Here is a 5,730-nt window from a genome sequence, read left to right as displayed (position 1 = left end):
CCCATTTTTAAATTGGGTTGTTTGTTATTGTTAAGTTTAAGAGTTCTTTGCATATTTTGTATACAAGTACTTTATCAGATATATGTTTGGTAAATATCTTCTCCAGTCTGTGGCTTTTTCATTCTCTTTTTTTTTTTTTTTTTTGAGACAGAGTCTCACTCTGTTGCCCGGGCTAGAGTGCCATGGCGTCAGCCTAGCTCACAGCAACCTCAAACTCCTGGGCTCAAGCCATCCTCCTGCCTCAGCCTCCCGAGTAGCTGGGACTACAGGCATGCGCCACCATGCCCGGCTAATTTTTTCTATATACTTTTAGTTGTCCAGATAATTTCTTTCTATTATTATTATTTTTTTGTTGTTTTTAGTAGAGCCGGGGTCTCGCTCTTGCTCAGGCTGGTCTCGAACTCCTGAGCTCAAATGATCTGCCCATCTCTGCCTCCCAGAGTACTAGGATTACGGGCGTGAGCCGCCATGCCCGGCCTTTTCCATGTCTTCTTAACACTATAGGTAATATTAGGAAAGGAACAAATATGCACTATGGCAAAATACATGAATTAATTTATTTTACTATTTACAATTATAATGGAATTTAAATATATATAATTATGACTACAATTATGTCAAATTGTACTTGAATCATCAGTTTGTCCATTTTTGATTTGGTAATTGTTGCTGTTGTGTGGTTTCTAACAGAAATGATCCCTGGGTCATGATCTCTCCTGCGCCTCCTAGATGTAGATGAAGTCTTTGTGTCTGATCCATCTCCCCTGCCTCCTTCTCTACTAAGACTTCATCTATAAGGGCCAGGCAAGGTGGCTCATGCTTGTAATCCTAGCAGTTTGGGAGGCTGAGGCCAGGAGTTCAAGGCCAGTCTGGGCAATAGTGAGACCCCTGTCTCTACAAAAAAAAAAATAAGAAAAATTAGCTGGGCATGGCAGCACACACCTGCAGTCCCAGCTATTTGGAAGGCTGAGGCAGGAGATGGTTTGAGCCCAGGAGTTTGAGGCCAGCCTGGGCAACATAGTGAGATCCCTTCACCATCTCTAAAAAAATTAAAATTAAAAAAGGAATTTATCAGCCGGGCGCGGTGGCTCACGCCTGTAATCCTAGCACTCTGGGAGGCCGAGGTGGGCAGATTGTTTGAGCTCAGGAGTTCAAGACCAACCTGAGCAAGAGCGAGACCCCATCTCTACTAAAAATAGAAAGAAATTATATGGACAGCTAAAAATATATATAGAAAAATTAGCCGGACATGGTGGTGCATGCCTGTAGTCCCAGCTAGTTGGGAGGTTGAGGCAGGAGGATCGCTTGAGCCCAGGAGTTTGAGGTTGCTGTGAGCTAGGCTGACGCCACGGCACTCTAGTCTGGACGACAGAGTGAGATGCTGTCTCAAAAAAAAACAAAAACAAAAACAAACAAAAAATGGAATTTATCTATGGGTAAAATGAAGAAGAAAATACAAGTAAATATAAAAATCACAACTCACAGGCAGCAAGATTGCTTTAATCCCTAAAACTGGGGGGGGGGGTGGGGGGGCAAGGGCAATATACGTAACCTAAACTTTTGTACCCCCACAATATGCTGAAATAATAATAAAAAAAATCCCTAAAACTATTTGTGGTGCAATTGTCAGGGGTACTGGCCACTAGCTGAGGTCACGTGAAATTCCAGGTAGCTCACTGTACCAGCCACATCTCTACTTCTCAAGAAAGCAAATTGTAATGCAAGGGAGTAAGGGTGCCTGATGCCATTTGAATGCACTCTAATTTTTCACAGTTAATTAATTAATTTCAAATTAGGAGGTATTTCAGGCAAGCAACAAGACAGTATACTGTCCACCTAGCTTAAGATGTAAAACATTACAGATGCAATTAAAGTTCACTCCGATTAAAACAAAACAAAACAAACACCCTCCCCCGCCTCTCCCAGCCTCCCCCCCCACCCCGCAACATGCACACTTTTATTGAAGTATAGTATAAATGGGTAATTCGCTTTTAACAAATGATGTTCAAAATTCAGTTATGGAAGCACCAGTTGTGATTTATTTCCTGAGACAACTGCCTTTAACGAAGACATAACAAGGCGTTGCAATAATATACCTGCTGGAAAATGTATTTCTCAAAACATCAAATTCATGATGGAAACAATGTCTTTTGACTTCCCCCATTATAAGATATCATTTCCACACTTTTTTTGTTGAATATATAAATGCAAACAATTCAGCATTCAAAAATGTAAGACTATAGGCTGGGCACGGTGGCTCACGCTTATAATCCTAGCACTCTGGGAGGCCGAGGCAGGAGGATCGCTTGAGGTTGGGAGTTCAAGACCAGCCTGAGCAAGAGCGAGACCCGGCTCTACTAAAAATAGAAAGAAATTATGTGGATAGCTAAAAATATATGTATAGAAAAATTAGCCGGGCATAGTGGCACGTGCCTGTAGTCCCAGCTACTCGAGAGGCTGAGGCAGAAGGATCGCTTGAGCCCAGGAGTTTGAGGTTGCTGTGAGCTAGGCTGACGCCACGGCACTCTAGCCCAGGCAACAGAGTGAGACTCTGTCTCAAAAAAAAAAAAAAACACAAAAAGATAAGACTATAAATAAAGGAGAAGTCAGTCTCTTGTCCACCAAGTAAGGACTTGTGATTTGTTCTTCCAGAAGGCAGCTATGACTACAGTGTCTCGTGTATCCTTCCAGAGATAATCTACATATTCAACGAATTTTCACTATATATATCTGCATAAAACAGAAACACAATTATCCTGGCTTAACCAAAGAGGAGTTTGCATTTCTCATGATGAGAGGTCTGGAAGTGGGCAGTCGGGGTGGGCGCAGCATGGCCACGGAAGCATCAGTGGCCCGGCTTCTTCCCATCTTTCCGCTCTGTTAAACCGGACGTGTGGCTTTGGCCATCTTGTTTATTAAGTCCCACGGCCACAAGCTGACGGCTCCACCTTCACTCTCACACTTGCATTTCAGAAATCAAGGAGTAGGAAGAAAGAAAGGGAAAGACGATGCCTGAATTAAAGCAGAATCGTTCTCAGAGATCTCCAGCTGTCTCCTCTTTATATCTCTGTGGCCACAGGGGTGTCACATGGCCACTTGGAGGAAGCCTGGGAAGTGAAATATTTTCTCTGGGCTCATTCTCCTCTCATCAAAATTTCTCTTAGTAAAGAACAGCAGCAAATAATTGCATATTACATCTGTGAATCCTACTTTGCTTTTTTCATTTAACTGCCATGTATGATTCAACATAGGTTTCCTTCTCAGAATACAGACTTTCAAAGTCAGTTAGATGTATTTCTTTATTTATTCATTTGACCAATAAAAATCTGTTGCTAATTAATGTGGTAGAGACCAATTGCCTTACGGTGTCTGTTTCTGATGTTTTTAGAACCACAGATGTTTAGCTGGACACGGGCCACCGAGAACAGGACTAAATTTCCAAGCTTTCAGCTAGGTGTGGCCCCGTGACTAAGCTCCAGCCTATGGGATGAGAACAGAAGTGATATATGCCTTTGGAAAGGATACGGTGCCTTCCCCTTCCTCTTCTTCCCCTTCCTGCTGGCTGCGTGGTGGACCTGGCGGTGCTCCACCATACAGATGAGATGTTGCACGTAACAGCAGCCAAATCTACATCCTAACTGATACCTCTGTGAATGTGCCAGACACTGCACTACGGGCTCAGGATACAAAAAAACCATAAAATTAAGTTCCTGCCTTCCAGGAGCTCAAAATATTGCGGGGAAGACCAAAGAATAAACAAACACCTTTGAAGTCTTGAGGTCAGTGCTGTGGTAGCCTCAGGGCCTTGGAGCCTGGCACAGCCAATCACCTACCATGCCCCTGGCCTTGTCTGTTTGAGCATCTGTCCAGCCATCCATGCGTTTATTCATTTGCCCACTTACCCGTAGATCAGTTCATCTATCACCCACCCATTCCTGCTTCTGTTCATTCATCCATCCCGGTCCTCACCGCCACCACTTGAGATGGCCTCAAGACTCACCACCTTCCTCAAGAATGCTTGGGACAATGAGCCAGTGCTGGTCATGTCCTTCACCACTGAGGGCCTTGTGATAATTCTGCCCCCGCTCAGCCCCTACACCAAATACTCCATCATGATCAACAAGGCCAAGCGCTACAACTATCCAGTGCCCGTTCAAGGTGATGGGAACATGCCTGACATGCCCAGCCACCCCCAAGACCCCCAGGGCCCAAGCTTGGAGTGGCTGAAGAAACTGTGAGCACCTCCATCTATAGGGAGGGGGTTCCTCCTCCCTATGACCCCCAATAAAAATGTGAAAATCTGAAAAAAAACCCAAAAACATTCATCCATCTCTGCCACATATCTCATGAGGATCCTGTAGTTATTATTTTTGTAGAGAATTATTATGCATGACCCATTCTGATGTATTTTTCTCAGAATCAAGCCAATCAAAATGGCACCTTTTACATCCATTTTAACAAATGCCAGGCACCAAGATCACCATACACATGCAATAGAATGATGAAATTTCATGTTCAAATCACATAGTAAAATGCTGATTTGTGCACTTGTTTAGATTTTCCTAGGTAATAAAAATGACATAGTCATTAGGTAGCTTTTTTTCAGGGAGTTCCTCCCACTTCTCCTTAGTTGGATGTGACATCAGCACTCTAGCTATGTACCCCCATATTCTTGAGGGACAGGGTAAGTTGGGGTGACCACCAAGGAAGGCCAGCAGGCTTCATTCACCTCCACGGAGTGAGACTCATTATCGTCCTCTCTTCCTCATTTAGGCCATTTAAAATTTTGCAAAACTCCACTTAACAACTCTTCTTTGTTAAGGATACGGATTATGGCAAGAACATAGTCAAGGCATGAAATTTTGTTTAAGGAGAAAATATAGTTGTGTTAAGAAATTAAATGGCTCACATATTGACCCCCATGAATGCATAGTGACTTATTTACCAAAAACACTGAATTTATTTGGTATAAAACATAAGATATCAAACTTCAAACAAACTTAAGCAGTTAAGTCTAATATGAATGGAGATGAACTGGGGGGGAGAAGCGAGCAAGGTGAGGGGGAGAAATGGACAAAGGGGTGAATTTTTCTTTTTGAAATCTAAAAGCCCTGGAAGGTGTGGAAATTCAGCCATGTTCTTGGTTCTGGGGAGATACAAAAATCAGATCCCTTCTGCACCTCCCTGCCCCTGAGGCAGGAAATTTCCTGTCTACTCAAGTAGATGAGATACACATCTGCAAAGTGCTATAGCAGAATGGGAGGTGGATATGATATGCCAAGTGCTGAGTAAATAGTGTGGGTAAGTAAGGTGTGTTTCTCCAACGGAGTGGTAGTCACAGTGGATTGGAACGGCCGGCCCGGGAAGCTCCTCTTCCCTCCTCTTCCTTTCCTTCCTCCCCTTCCCAGGCTCTGGGGACACAATGGTGAAGAAAACAGAAAGAAATCCCACCCACATGGAATTGACATTGTCATAGGGCAAGACAGCAAGCAAAATAAAATAAAAATAATAGAGTGTGTAAGGCAGCGATACATGCTATGGAAAAATAAGACGGGGAAAAAGAATCAGGGCTATTGGGAGGGGGTCACTGAAATGTGGTGGTAAGAGAAGGCCCCAGGTGAGGAGTAAAACTGAAGGGAGATAAGAGAGGCCCCAGAGTGGGTACCTCATTATTTGGTGCCTGCGACGTGCCCACGTGACAGCTATAGCAATATGTGGCTATTTGCCAAA

The 5,730-nt window shown here is 43.6% G+C and overlaps 1 pseudogene; it reads left to right on the top strand.

The window, feature by feature from the left end:
• Positions 1-3,983: 3,983 nt before the first annotated feature.
• Positions 3,984-4,238, top strand: LOC138375056 (NADH dehydrogenase [ubiquinone] 1 alpha subcomplex subunit 3 pseudogene; annotated as a pseudogene).
• The last annotated feature ends 1,492 nt before the right edge of the window (positions 4,239-5,730 follow it).

Source organism: Eulemur rufifrons, chromosome 2 (assembly GCF_041146395.1).
Source record: "Eulemur rufifrons isolate Redbay chromosome 2, OSU_ERuf_1, whole genome shotgun sequence".
NCBI lineage: Eukaryota > Metazoa > Chordata > Mammalia > Primates > Lemuridae > Eulemur > Eulemur rufifrons.
The sequence above is the reverse complement of the archived record's forward strand: the minus strand, read 5'-3'. Positions and strand labels throughout refer to the sequence as shown.